The sequence below is a fragment of the Pleurodeles waltl genome, chromosome 5 (genome assembly GCF_031143425.1).
Source record: "Pleurodeles waltl isolate 20211129_DDA chromosome 5, aPleWal1.hap1.20221129, whole genome shotgun sequence".
Lineage (NCBI taxonomy): Eukaryota > Metazoa > Chordata > Amphibia > Caudata > Salamandridae > Pleurodeles > Pleurodeles waltl.
In genome coordinates, this window is record NC_090444.1 from 1,513,438,723 (window position 1) to 1,513,453,451 (window position 14,729).

Sequence of the window (14,729 nt, forward strand, 5' to 3'; positions counted from 1 at the left end):
CCCCAGGATACAGCAATGGGCATGGAGCCCCCTCGTGCAGCAGTGGCGTCGTGCGTTCATCTGGCTGAGGTGCCCCCCTACCCCGTCCCCCTGAGGTGCCTGTATATTTTCGGTCTGATGCCCCAGCAGTTTTCTCTCTGTTTGGAGTCAGATATCTAGTATGGGTTTGGCCCATGCATTTTGGGCCCAGTGGTCCACGGACAGTGATTGGTGCACTATCCCGACTTGTGTAGTTGGTGTACATAATTGCGTTTACTGGATTTTGAACTTTGATAAAGAGATTTCACATGATTACATTTGTTCAAATCAATTCCTTTTGTCCTTGTGTTCTTCCGGGGGGGTTGTATATGTCATGTTGCTGCATGTATTTGTGTGTATGTTGTTGGGGGTGAGGGTGGGGGTGGGGGTGTTGGGTGTTGGGTGTTGGGTGTTGCGTGTTGCGTGTGTGTGTCACTCTCTTTTCCCTCCCCCCTCCCCTGTGTTGTAGGTGCAGTACTCACCGTGGTCGTCGTCGCCGTCGTTGGAGCTCCTGATAGAAGAGAAGGAAGACCATCATCTGCAGTATCTGCAATTCGGGCTCCATGGCGTCTGGGTTCCTAGTAGGGTGTGGAGAGGTGAGTGTTTTCCCTTCTGTGTACTGTTTCCGCCGTGTTTTAGTTTGCATTGGTTCTGCCCCGGAAAAGATGGCGGATAGGCCTGTTGTGATAGGGTAGGCGGGACATTGTCTTCCACCTGTCTGTTGGCGGTGTCCGCCGTGTTGTTTGTTTGTACCGCCGTGGCGGTCGGAGTGTTAAAGTGGCTGTCTATGTTGGCGGTTTCCGCCAGGGTCGAAATCCCATTTTTTTTCCGCCAGCCTGTTTGCGGTATTACCGCCGCTTTAACACCGACGGCCAGGGTTGTAATGAGGGCCATAGTCTTCTCTAGACTTCAAGGATATTGGTAGTGGATGTTTGCTATGTATTGGTAGCATTTCAACATTCTCCAAGGCACAGGTCCACCTGTCAAGCCATCTGAGGAAGTCCTTTACTGGAGGCTGCTGTCTTCTGGAGAGTAGCAGTCATTAAATGAATACCCTTCACCACATTAGACTCTTGTACAACAAAATGATCGTCTCACAGAGCAGCACTAAGCCATGCCAACACCCCGCGCATGTGAGACTGTCTAACATTGCCAATAGGTTGTCTAGCATAGATAGGAGTGTCAGCTGGCCAGTGCTGTTCTCTCCTTCAGATGAATGTGAGAAGACTGGAATGCAGCTCATGAGAGGGATCTGTAGAAAATTGTACAGGGGTACCAGTTAGTTGAGGGCTGTGTGGTGGTATGCATTACATTGGTGGAACAAACATTTGTGGCTGCTCAGCTAATAGCTAGGGACAATCCCCAGAAGTGATTTTGGGAGAAACCTGCTGCCCAGGCCTTCTTAGAGATGTGTATAGGGACACCAATGCCATCCTCCTCATTCTTGCCCAGCTCCTGCTCCTTATTGTCTTCCTATCAATCAGTGTTGTCACTGAGGTAGTGGCTTGGAGGGGAATTGGATGCTCCTTTTTGATTGCCCACTGTCAGCCGGTTATAGATGGTTCAGCATCGTAGTCCAGTGCAATATCACGATAGCTGAAGAGTAAGATGTAAATACTTGAAGTACATCAAATACACTTTTGTTTCTAAAATTCAACATATTGCTTTCATTGATATTTTACTGCAAGAAATAATTTGTACCATGTGAACATAAAGAAACATTTAAAATTAAGGGTTGAACCATGCATGGAACTATTATGTCTCAACAATGTCAACTCACCAGCTCCAGCCACAACTATTTGATTTCTGGTTAACTCCTGTAAGGTCAGCTGCGTAACTTGTGTCCTTTCAGTTGATGCTGCCAAGGTATTTTCTGATCCAGCAGCTATAGACATAAAAAAGTATATTTATTGTATATTGTCAATCTTTAAGTGTAATCGTAACCACAAATGCAGCATATCGGAGATACATACAAGAAGTGAAGACAATAAACAACAATAAAATGATGTTTAACAAATTATATAAAGAAAAAATAGATACATAAGTAATTAAAAGGACTGATGATGAGATGAAGAAGTTACGATCGGTGGTTCCCAGTCTTACACCATGGATGAAGAATGACCTAATATTTGCTGCCACAATAGACCCTGGTGTCATTGATGTTTTTGTTTGCAAAGTACAAATCAAAACTGTTGTTTGACACAAGCTGACGGGGAAGAGAAATGCGTGGGGGACTAAGCCATTCTAAATCATACAAAATATGCAGTTTGGGAAATACTCATTGAAATACCCACAAAGATTCCTCTCCTCTCCTGAAAAGTATTACCGGCATGACAGGTATCTTCTGGTACTTCCCTTATATTGCAACTTCTAGTGACAATTCCATAAACACAACCTATAATTTAGTCTGTGTAGGGAAATGGCTATTTTTGCATAGTCACACCAATTTGTTTGGACTGATGCTGCTGTGTTTTTTGATTTGGTGAGCTTGGACTCTTCTAACCAGACCCCAGTGCATTTGCTTTGATCACTAAAACATGTACAAAATGGCTATACTCCTGATTGGCATATTTTACTTCCATAAAGGTCCATAGTACATGATACAAAGTGTATTCATGGCCTATAAGTTAAATATCACTAGTGAACTACAGCACACATTTTGCCACAACTAAAATAACTTCAGACATGCCACCAGTAACTTGGCTGTGCAGGTATAAACTTCAAATTTGACCTGTCAAAAAACCCTTTTGACTTGTTTAACCCTCCTTTCAAATATTATTAATTCACCCCTAAGTAGGCCTGAAATATCTATGAGGCAGGGTACATTAAATTTAAACATTGGGCTTGCAAATGTTTAATGTTAAACATTTCCTTACAGGGAAAAGGTCTAAAGAGCTACTTTATTGCAGCAGGATTAGATGTCACATAGGAATGCATTGTGGTACTTTGTGGTATCTCTGCTTAGGAATCAGATAAAAAAGTTAATTTTTCAACATTTATAAAGATTTATTACAAATCCAATTAATTGTTAAAGTCTGATTTTTAGAAATATTTCTCAAAATATTACCTGTAGCCTGCCTAAAGCCTCTAGAAGGCCAATCACCTGACCTTCTAGAGGCTTCAGGAACTACTGCCACATCTCTCTGCTTCCTTTCTCAGCGAAGGTAATCAAAAAGGCCATCAATGCACAGCTCTGCAAACACATCGAGAACAACAACATCCTGGACATCTCCAGATTTCAGGAGCATCCACAGCATGGAGACTGCCCTCCTCGCCACCACAGATGACATCCACTTGCTCCTTGACTGCGGCCAAACAGCAGCCCTCATCATACTGGGCCTATTGGTCACCTTTGACATAACCTCACTTAACACCCTCTGGTGCAGACTCCACGCAGCTGGCATCTGCGGAAAGGCCTTGCAATGGATTTGTTCCTTCCTGACTGGTAGAACACAGAGAGTCAGACTCCTGCCTTACCTGTCAGAACCTACAGAGATCAGGTGCTGAGTTCCACAGAGGTCCTCCCCACACTCTTCAACATTTACATGGCCCCGCTCGCATCCATGGTCAGGAACGACGGACTGAACATCGTCTCCTATGCTGACAACACCCAGCTGATCATCTTACTGACCGAAAACCCCACAACTAGCAAGAAGAATTTCCACAACGGGATGGAAGCCGTCACCATCTGGATGAAGGAGAACTGCCTCAAGCTGAACTCTGACAAGACCGAGATCCTCATCCTGGGACCCGCCGCATCAGCCTGAGATGACTCCTGGTGGACTGCTTCCCCTGGCACCTCTCCCACCACACTGAACCACACAAGCAACTTTGGCTTCATCCTCGATTCATCTCCACTATGACCCGCCAAGTCAACTCGGTCGCATCCTCCTGTTTTCATACACTCTGACTCCTCCAGAAGATCAAATGGATCTCAAATGCCTGCTGCAAAACCATAACCCACACCCTGGTTACCAGCTAGCTCAACTATGGAAAGCCATGTACGCCGGCATCACCCAGAAGAACCTTAGGAAACTACAACACTTCCAAAACGCCTCAGCCAGACTCATCCTGGACATCCCCTGCTGCAAACACATCACCAGACACCTAAGAGATCTCCACTGGCTCCCCGTCAAGAAAAGGATCCACTTCAAGCTCCTTGTCCATGCATACAAGGCTCTCCATGACCTAGTACCCAACTACCTCAACTACCGCATCACCTCATACTCCCCAGACAGGCATCTCAGCTCCACTCAACAGGCACTAGCCACTGTATCACACATACGGAAGACTTCTACTGGAAGAAGATCCTTTGCCTACCTTGAGGCAAAGAGCTGGGACACCTTGCCTCTTAACCTCAGGCAGTCACCATTGTTGCATCAATTCAGGGAGGACCTTAAGACCTGGCTATTTGGCTAAAGGACAGAGGACTGACCCCCTCAGTACCTTGATAACCTTATGGGCGAGTAATTGCACTCTTTAAACTATGATTGATTGATTAAATGGCCCAGGAGCTGAACACCTCCTTGATTGGGTAAATTGACTCCCAGTGCTGAGCCAAAGGGCTTGGATGTGGGGAGGTGGCCTGTTCCTCTGACAGGATAACCATCTGGATAGTGCCTGTCAAAGGAAATCGCCTTGTCACAGGAAGTTGTATCTCACACCTGGGCATGCCCCTCTATTGTTCTTCTAGGCAGCCAAGCACCAATCTCAGTGGGAGAGAAGCTTCTCCCAGAACTGGTTTTGAGTGACCACAGTGAAGGGTTTGTTCATTTTCCTTGCAAAGCCTCTAGGGTTGGCACAGTAGCTCTGCACAGGGAAGACAATTTCTGGCATCTTGGCTTTAGATAGAAAGGGGCACTCTGCAATTGTTTGCAGTAAGGCACACAGGAACTGCTGCAAAAGTGGGTAGGGTTACCCCTAGGAACCTTTTCCTTATGTGTCAAGTAGGGGCCAGGACTCACTCCCACTTTCAGGTTAGTGCTAGGACTGGACCTTTGGAAGACAGATGAAGGACTGCACCTACCTGTGAGATGAACTGAGAGGCTGGACCTGCTCCCACTTGAAACTCAAGACAAAGAAGTGGACTATAACAGTTGGCTCATCTCCTACTAAGCTACAGGATCACAAAATTTGCAAGAAGGCCACTTTCCTAAAAGGGGCCATCTGACAAATTTCACCTGGATCTTCCCTGGACCCTGCTAGTGGCTTCTTTTGGAATGAGTTATGACCTTCAAATGCTGTTCCTGAGGTTCTCAAAACTTTTGCTGGTATCGGAGAGTGCTCTGCCTGCCTATACTGGCATAATTGTGATTGATAAACTTTCTGCCTGAAGGACTGAAGGAGACTGGGATCACGGGTGAAGCCACAGCCATCTACATTGATTCACTGGTCGGCCACAGCTTGATGGTTTTCCCTGCTGAAAGAAACCCAACGTCCTGAATATTCTCTGAGTCTGAACATAGAAGGCTTCATTTGGACCGATGCTGACCATCATTGTATAGACATTGAGGCCTTCCTGAGCAAGGACTTCAGGCTTTGCACACTTGGAGATTTCCCACCTTTGTCGGCACCCGCACTGTTCCGCCCTAGCTCAGTCCTGGTAGTGTGGCCCAAAGTTGTCAGGTTATACTAGTGGAACATGTGTTAAGCACTTCAGAGTATCAATATGGAAGATAAGTAATTGACATGACCCCAAAGAAATCTGGACACAATTTATAAATATAGAGATGATTTTTATATAAATTTAGACACCAAAACAGAGTCAATAAGATACATTCAATTGGAGTTACAAAAAATAAATGAGTGCAGTACACAAATATCAAACTTTAACATTGTGATCAATAGAGAGAACAGCTAGTGACAATTGGTCACTTGCAGGTTGAGTTCAGTGGAAGCCATTGGGGGTTAAGATGATGCAGGTCCCAGGGCCAGGATTCAGCAGTCAGTACAATTTTACGTGGTTCATAGGGCCTGGGTGTAGAGTTGTCCTAGCTGTCCTTTGTGCTTAAAACAGAAGCCGTAGTTGCAACAAAAAAAACACACTTGTGACAATTGGTCACTTGGAGGTTGCATTCAGGGGAGCCCACTGGAGGGTAAGCTGGTGGGGGTCCCTGGACCAAGCTTCACTAGGCAGTACAACTTTACCTGGCTCATACGGCCAGGGTACAGAGTAATCCTGGCTGTTCTTGGTGCTGACCGTGGGAGCTGCTGGTGCTCGGTTTACCACTTAAACGGTGCTGGAGAGTAAATGGATGGAAAAGCTCAACAGAGCCAGTAAGGTGGTTGGTTGAAGTGTTGTGGGATTCCATCAAGGTGCAGTGTTGAACAAAGATGATGAGAGCCTGGCTGGCCACCAACAAGCAGTGGCAGTGGCAACCATAGCATGCAGTCACTATGACATCCTGAAGTCAGGGGGATAACAGTCATGGCCTCAAACTTGTTGGAGCTCAAGACTATGTTTCCCACAATGCACTAGACCATTTACTTTTGGGCAATCCCTCATCAGTCATGATGGCCCGTGAGTCTTTGGTTCTGAGAGCATGTTGGTTCCTGTGAGCTGCAGGAGACCAGCACCTCTAGTGCTAGGGAGTTCTGGAATTGCCTTTGGTATACAGAAAAGTTCCTCTTGACTTTATAACCAGTGTCTGGTCCAGGACGAGTCGCAGCCGAGCAGCTGTACGGTGGTTGCCATGGGTACAGAGTTTCATGCCTTTTCTTTGTGAGGTCCTGAAGCTGTAAACTTGGATCTCTTCTTTGTCCTTGGGTGCAAGTCAAGTCAGATCTGATGTTCTGGTGTCAGTGGTGGTCCTAAAGTCCTATATTTAGGGGCTTTAGGGTTGTCAGTGCAAGTGCCATTGGTCTACTAGCCCCAGTGGCTAGTCTGGTCCTGAGATGACCATATCCGGGGGGGGGTCACCTTTTCTAACCAGAACCCTCTATTTTGCCACCTTTGAAAATGGAAAAACCCATCCTCAGCTGTATAGAATAGGTAGCCCTCCCTGGAGATGTGGCTCGCCTTCTTGGGGTATACGCCTCCTGACTACCTAATTTTCTTATTTTGCTGGGTACAAATGTGCCTAAGGGAATGTGGACAGCTTCCCATCAGAGGTGGTTTGCCCTTTGAAGTTCTCCCTCTTGATGTGCTGCTTCACTAGCCACCCTGCCAGGAAGGGAGGAGACACCTCCTGCTCAGATAGGACTTCTGACTCCTGGGAGTGTTCACACCTCCTGGCAGGAAGTCCAATTCCTATCTTGGCAGCAGCAGCTGTAGACTGTTGGTCAGGGCTCAGGAAATACTGGGGAAATCAGACGGGCAACCTCTAAGGCCACCTGGTTGCATATCACATTAAATATGACTTCAGATTTGAGCCAGGTTTAATGAGATAAGTTGTTTGATACCAAACATGAGATACTCCAATTGGGTCATAATGGAGCTTGATAACTGAGGATGCCCAGGTGCCAGCCCATGTTAGTCTATGGCCCACTGACCACTTATACTAGCCCTTAATGGACTAGTTGCTTGCAGTTGGCTCTTTGCCTTTTTTGTTTTTAGATACATCTGTTTATTTGATTTCTATATTTTCATCAACACACACCTAATGATGAAGTGTTGAACAAACAGAACTTAAACCCTTCAACATTATCATATGTGACAACTATAAAATGTAGTAATCACAACTCAAAAGCATACTTCTCATTAGTAACTTGATCACTTGCAATGACAGAGTTCAATTAAATAAGTTTGACTTCTCAAGCGGTGCCACATCATGACAGGTTTTAGCTGAGGCACAGCCTAATGTAATCAAAGTGATCCTGCTATGTTCCCTTAATCTTTGTGTGTATTTGTTGTCATCCCCTTGTCTTATAGGCAGATTCTACCACAGATGTGCAATGGTCCATACCTTCTAGCCATTCTTAAAAGGGGGAGCCTCCATGAATCGCCAATGCCAGACAACCTCTCTTTTGGCTACTATACATCCCATACCCTCCAGTAGCTTGTGCCCTGTGTGACCATCCCTTCCGAGGAACATACCCAGCAACAGCATTTGTAAGCCTCCATCAAAAGGAACGCCAAACACTACTTTTAGTATTTCAAAAAGGCCTAACGAGTATCTTCGTATGATTGGTTATTCCCAGATCACATGTAGTAAGGTACCCCTTTCTGTTTTAAAGGTAGACAGGAGTAATCCTGGACCCTTTGTATTTTCTTAGTGTCTGTTAAAATAAATTATATGAAAACACTTGAACTGGACAAGGCTTAAGCAAGAGGGCATCACCAGTAAACTGGCTGCAATTTTTGCTTAAACCCATTCTGTCAGTAGTTCCCCCAGGTCATGCTCTCACTTCTTCCACAGGGCCATAGAGGGGTGAGGTACATTTATTACTAGAGTTTTGTAGAGTCTAAAGACTACCTTCTCCATGATCTGTTCCATGATAAGTTTTGGCTTGATGATGCTGTAGTGTGGGAGAGAGGTAAGCCTATCTTTGTAGACTTCCAATGCATGCCTCAATTGCAAATAGAGAAAGAATTGCGATTTGTGGAGTGCAACTCCTCCATCATTTTCGCACAAGAGAGTATATGATTGCGCTTTACGCTTTTTGGCGTTTTTTTTTAAAAAAAAGCTTGAGAATTCATATCTCTGATCCTCCTTATTACATTTTTGTCATTTTGCTGTTATTTTATTTATTAAAATATTCACTATATTTTATGTTTTGGAGTATCATTTTATTGTGTTGTGTATTCAACTTTTTAACTGTTTTAGTACTTCCAAATGCTTTACACATTGTCTTAAGTAAAAAGCTTTTTCACTCTGTGCCACAGCTACCAGTGTTTGAGCTCAGATTTAAATTACTGAAATCGTTATAGTACCTAACTAGACTAGTGGCATTGTTACTCATGGTGGACTACCATCGAAGCAAACTAACAATCCACTTTCTCACAATCATTATTTGCATTACATGTAGATAAGGTTGAAAATAGGTAAATGTGACAAAATACGTGCAGCTACCCTGTCAGTAACAAATAAAGAGATTAGACCCAAAGCCAATAGAGTAGACATTTCACTTACAAGCTGTGATGTGCCAGCCCGTGCTACAGTGCAGTTCTAGGAGCTGAAGTTGATGTTGTAGCAGTTGTGGATCGGACGTCAGCAAAGGGCCTTAAAAGGTAAAAATAAATGTATGAGTATATAATAGTGTAACAATATAAAGGTCAAGGTCAGATTTGACTACAATTATAAGCCATTACAAACCACATTGTGAAATATAGTGTTAGAGTTTAACAAACCAAGTAATAAAAATTCCATATAGTGTTAATGACATTATTAGCAGAAAGACGTGCCTGTGGGTGTAGTTGGGTTGCGTTATGAAACCTGCCCTGTGTTTTGCTATGCTGCACTTGCAATGACTCCTGCCCCAGCCTAAGCAACACATCTACTTAAAAGAGAGGCTATATGAAAAGAGTAGAAATTAAAGAATATAAGTCAAACATCCAGGTATCAACAGGGTATTTGTTAGAGGGTGTTTCAAGCAATATGATTGTGATGCTTTGCTAACAATGTAGGAATGGGTAAATGAGATATTTTTTTTTATTGATTTTTTGGGGTATATGTATATATTACAACTATTACTTCTTGCCACTTTTATGATATATGCCCCACTATACATGCCTCCTCACACAGCATTGACAGACTTTGTTAACTCCTGCCATAAAGCTGCTTTCAGGGACTAAATGGAGACAGCTTGCTTTACCACAACGTTAACTGCAAGGACTTTCTCCCGTCAGTAAAATGTATTTTCTTCTTGAGCAGTGGGGTATCTATATGCTAAAATATGAATTTGATGGTTGCAGAGGCTGACAGATGAAGAGGGAAAAAGCAGGTTCTATGGCATGGGCAGTGAGTATGTGTTTGGAGGGGGGTGGATGTCAGGTGTGCATAATTTGATTGAGATGTGCATAATCCTCCTATTACCTTCCATATAAAGGCCTCCATTCTGCATGCAAAGGTCTGTACTCCGATTGTTGATGTCTCTGCCCTGGTTGTAGAAGTCTCATCCCCAGGTGTGGAAATCTCCATCATGTGTATGTAACATAAAATACGATTGTTAAGTTACACTTTGTAGTGACGTCACATGGGGAAAAAGGTGATTAGCCAATAGTAGAAGTTATAACACAATGCAAGAGATGATGATGTACACATGTAGATTGACTCACATTCAACTATACCTTTTTGAATACGCCCAAGAGTATTTCACATTGGGAAGCTCTGTAAGGCCTCAAACGATACAACATGAGAGTATGGTATTAACAGGCATGTATATACAATAAAATGAGAGAAGATAAACACAAATTGGGACAAAACTATTGACATATCCAAAATGATATACAAAAGAAAGAGGTTTAAAGTACTGAGGAACATGTTTTAAAAACATTTTAAAACATTTGTATTTATTCTGAAGTGTGAGAAAATTTACCATTTTGTGTGGTCGTCCCCGTTGAGTTGTATTGCTGATTTTTAGACTGCATACTGTGGCACTGCTGTCCAGTGCCCAGTGTATGCGCACTGACCCCTACAAATATAGAAATTGGCTAAACTCTCCTATAAGGCCATACTTTATGGTGTAGAAACTACATCCATGGCATGTGCAGTTAAATGTCAGCTGTGGACTGCAGCATGTATTGTGTCATGCACTAGTGTGACAAGGAAAACAAGACTTTAAGCCTACCATTGTAGTATTACTGTGGCACTTTAAACTGGTAGCCAGACCTGTCAAAACAACCCTTTTGACAGGGGTAAACCCTTCTGTTAGCCCTGTCAGACTTAGGGTGGTCTCCTCCCTAACATTTTGCCTACTCCCCTCCTAATTGCTGAAATTTGTTTTTGTTAGCTACAGGACTCTGTGATTTCTGTTTTGCCATAGCCAGTGCTAAAGTGCATACGCTCACTCCTTAAAACATGGTAAAAGTGACCTACACCTGATTGGCAAATTGACCTGTACCGAGGGTCTATAAAATACATGTTACTAGTGGGCAAGCAGTACTTATTGTGCCACTCACTTAAGCCACCTTTTAAAACATGCATCAGGCTTGCCGTCACAGTTTGTGAGCAGTTTTAAATTGCCAATTCAACCTGGCAAAATACACCTTTTGCCAGGCCTAAACCTTGCTTTTTAATGCATGTAAATCACCCCAAAGGTAGGCCCTAAACAGCCTATAGGGCAGGGTGCATTGTATGTAAAATGCATGACATGTGTTTTTAGGTTTTACATGTTCTGGTAGTCAAAAACAAAATTGTTTTGTTTACTACTTTGAGGCCTACCTCTTCCAAAGAATAACATTTGGTTATGTTATTATGTTTAATAAGTGATAACTTTTTATCGTGAACAGGTAGAAATGCCATGTTTACAATCAAATGAATTGTAATTTCAAAACCTCTTTAATGATAAAGTTGGATTTTTATGTCACAATTCTGAAAATGACTCTTGTAGAAAGCTGACATTTTCTCATCCTAACCATTTGGTGCCTGCAGCCTGTGCCCTGGGTCATATCACTAAGTGTAGTTGACAGTTGGCCTTTGTGTATTCCTCCAGCTAGACAAAAGGAGACTAGGTGTTGACCTAGAGGGCCATGCTACCAGGATGGGAGGGTAGAGCAGTTCTCTGCCCCACTCAAATTTCAAAGGAGCTGTCTGAACACACTCACAAAGATTATAATAAAAGTCCATTGTCACCCCAGACCACTTGGAGACTAGGGGAGGGAAGCAAGAAAATTCCATATCCACATGTGGAGGAAGTCTAGAAGTTTCTCTGACTTCAAAGCTGACACCGAGTATAAAAATAGGACCCCTACACTCATTCTTTAGTACACTTCAGGACCTTACAGAAGAAGTACTGTCCTGCTGTCAGAGGACTGCGCTGCTGCCTGAGGCCTTGCCTGGTCTCTGAGAAGGAAGACTGGACCTGCTCCCTTCATTGCAGGCTAACCTGAGTGACTCCAAGGGTCAGTTATCTGATTTCTGTTTTGCGATACAGCTACAGGGACATAACAAGAACCAGAGGCCTTCCTGTAACTGCCCAGCTGCAACTGGTTCTGAATGGACCTAAAGTTAACCTGCCTGAGCCCTGCTGGCCTCTGCTAGAGTGAGACTATGATCCCAAGAGGTGCCTCCCCAGGTCCTGGACCCCTGGCAAAAATCAGAGTGCATTCCTCTGAAGAAAAGAGAGAAATACTGAAGTTTTGGACACTTTGTGACCACAAACATGCCTGTTAATTTCAAGATATTGCCGCCACAACTACCACCAATGCGAAGCTCTAGAGAACCTGACTCTTTGTGCCTGCAGCTAGTGCCAATGAGGACTGGCAAAGTGAGATCTGCACTTCACACTATAGTGACCATAGCTCGTGATGGTGGCCAAGGTGAAGCTTCAGCAATAACTGTCCACAATGAGTGACAGGTTTTTTGCTCTACAGTGATGAACATCTGCTTTTGTGCCAAGCTTCAAAGAGTTATGCACAGGTCAATGACTTTGTGGTTCACCTTCACAAGGATTGTGGTTGTTTCTTAAGAAGGGTCTTCACTAGGCCTGGACATAATTTTGACTATGCTGGAATAATCAAAGCAAATTCCGTATTTTTGTATTACTCTTTAACACAGAACTACAGATAATTATGCAGTTACTCCTTGCATAATTAAGAGTAATTTGGGAGAACAATCCTACTATGAGAGCACATTTAGCAAATATGAGTACCCCTTCATACATGCTATTCATGTTCTGCTTCATGTAGTGCTGTTTCTTAACACAAAATGCATTCTCCATTTTGGACATGAGGGGATTTTTTGAGCTAAGAAGATTTAGCAGGAATCTTTTGAGCCCCAGGGACGATGAAGGGAAATCCTGGGTGCTGCAGAAGAAGTCACAGGTGTTGCGTCGATTCGGGAGGGCGATGCATCAAATTTTCTGTGTCGATTTTCTACTCGGGCAATCAGCTGTGTCATTCCGGTTCAGCTGTACGTCAATCCGGTAGCGTAATGTCTTGAATTTTCTGTTGCAAGGCAGGCTCTGCATTAAATTTCCACTCGAGAAGTGGGGCTGAGTCATTCTGATTCAGCTGTGCGGCGATTTGTCGGTCACAAGGCAGGCTATGCTTTGTTTCCTGGCAGGCCATGTGTTGATTTTCAGCACACAAGGAGTTTCCTGAAGAGATGAAGTCATTTTGACCCTGAGACATCAGAAATCAGAAAGCAAGCTGAATCCAAGCCCTTGGAGAGTACTTATTGTCAGAAGGTCAGCAGGGCAACAGCAGGGCAGCAGTCCTTCTCAGCAAGGCAGTCCAGATGAGTCTTTTGGGCAGACAGGCAGTTCCTCTTGACTGGTTTCAGGTTCAGGTACAGAAGTGTCTGAGTTGGTGGGGTCAGGGACCCAGTTTATATACCTAAAAATGCCTTTGAAGTGGGGGAGCCTTCAAAGAGTGGTTTTGAAGTGCACCAGTTCCCCTTTCAGTACAGGTCTGTCTGCCAGGGTCCCAGTAGGGGGTTTGGCATTCCACTGTTTGAGGTCAGGCCACTAGCCTTTGAAATGGAAGTGTCAGTCCCTCTACCCTTCCAGCCCAGTAAGACCCATTCAGTATGCAGATGAGTGCAGGTGTGACTGAGTGTCCTGTGTTTGTGGTTGTCTGGGTAAAATGCACAAGGATGCTGTCAACCAGCCCAACCCAGATGTTGACTGGAGTCAGGCAGTAAGGTACAAATGGTTTTTAAGTGCACAGAAATGCTCACTTTCTAAAAGTGGCATTTCTAAAATAGTAATATAAAATCCAAACTCACCACTTAATAGGATTTTCTATTACAAGTCTGGCCATACTAAATATGACCTGGTTATCCCTTTCTGATCAGAATCTACCACTCAAAAGGTATATGAGGCAGTCCAATGCTAATCTATGAAAGGAGCAGACCTCACAGTAGTGGAAAACTGATTTAGGGTTTTTTCACTACCAGGACATATAAAACACATATGTACATGTCCTGCCTTTTACCTACATAGCACCCTGCCCCATGGGTTACATAGGGCCGACCTTAGGGGTGACTTATATGTAGAAAAACGGGGTGAAAGCTTGGCAAGTACTTTTAAATGCCAAGTCAAAGTGGCACTGAACTGCACATATAGGCCTTGCAATGGCAGGCCTGATACATGGTTAAGGGACTACTTGTTGGGTGGCACAATCAGTGCTGCAGGCCCACTAGTAGCATTTAATTTACAGGGCTTGGGCACATGTAGTGCACTTTATTAGGGACATACAAGTCGATTGAATATGCCAATTGGGCATGAACCAGTGTTACCATGTTTAGGGGATGGAGCATATGCACTTTAACACTGGTTAGCAGAGTCCTAAAACCAGCAAAAGAAGTGTCAGAAAAGTGGAGGGAGGCAGGTAAAAAGTTGGGGGATGACCACCCCAAGGCTGTCAGGTCTAACATTCATGCATGTAGGAGTTTAGCATTTGTGTAGTTTACCGAGTCAGCAAGTGACACACCTACAACTTCCAGGAAGCTCTGTTTCTGTAACTCAAACCAACAGGCCATTCTGCACTTGCCCAAAACACCTGTGTGCCATCTCTCAAATTATTTACTCTCCCCTGGGAGTTCAGCATCTGTATAGTGTGGGGAGTCAGCAAGTGAAATGCCTACAAGTACCAGGAGGCCCTCTTTCTG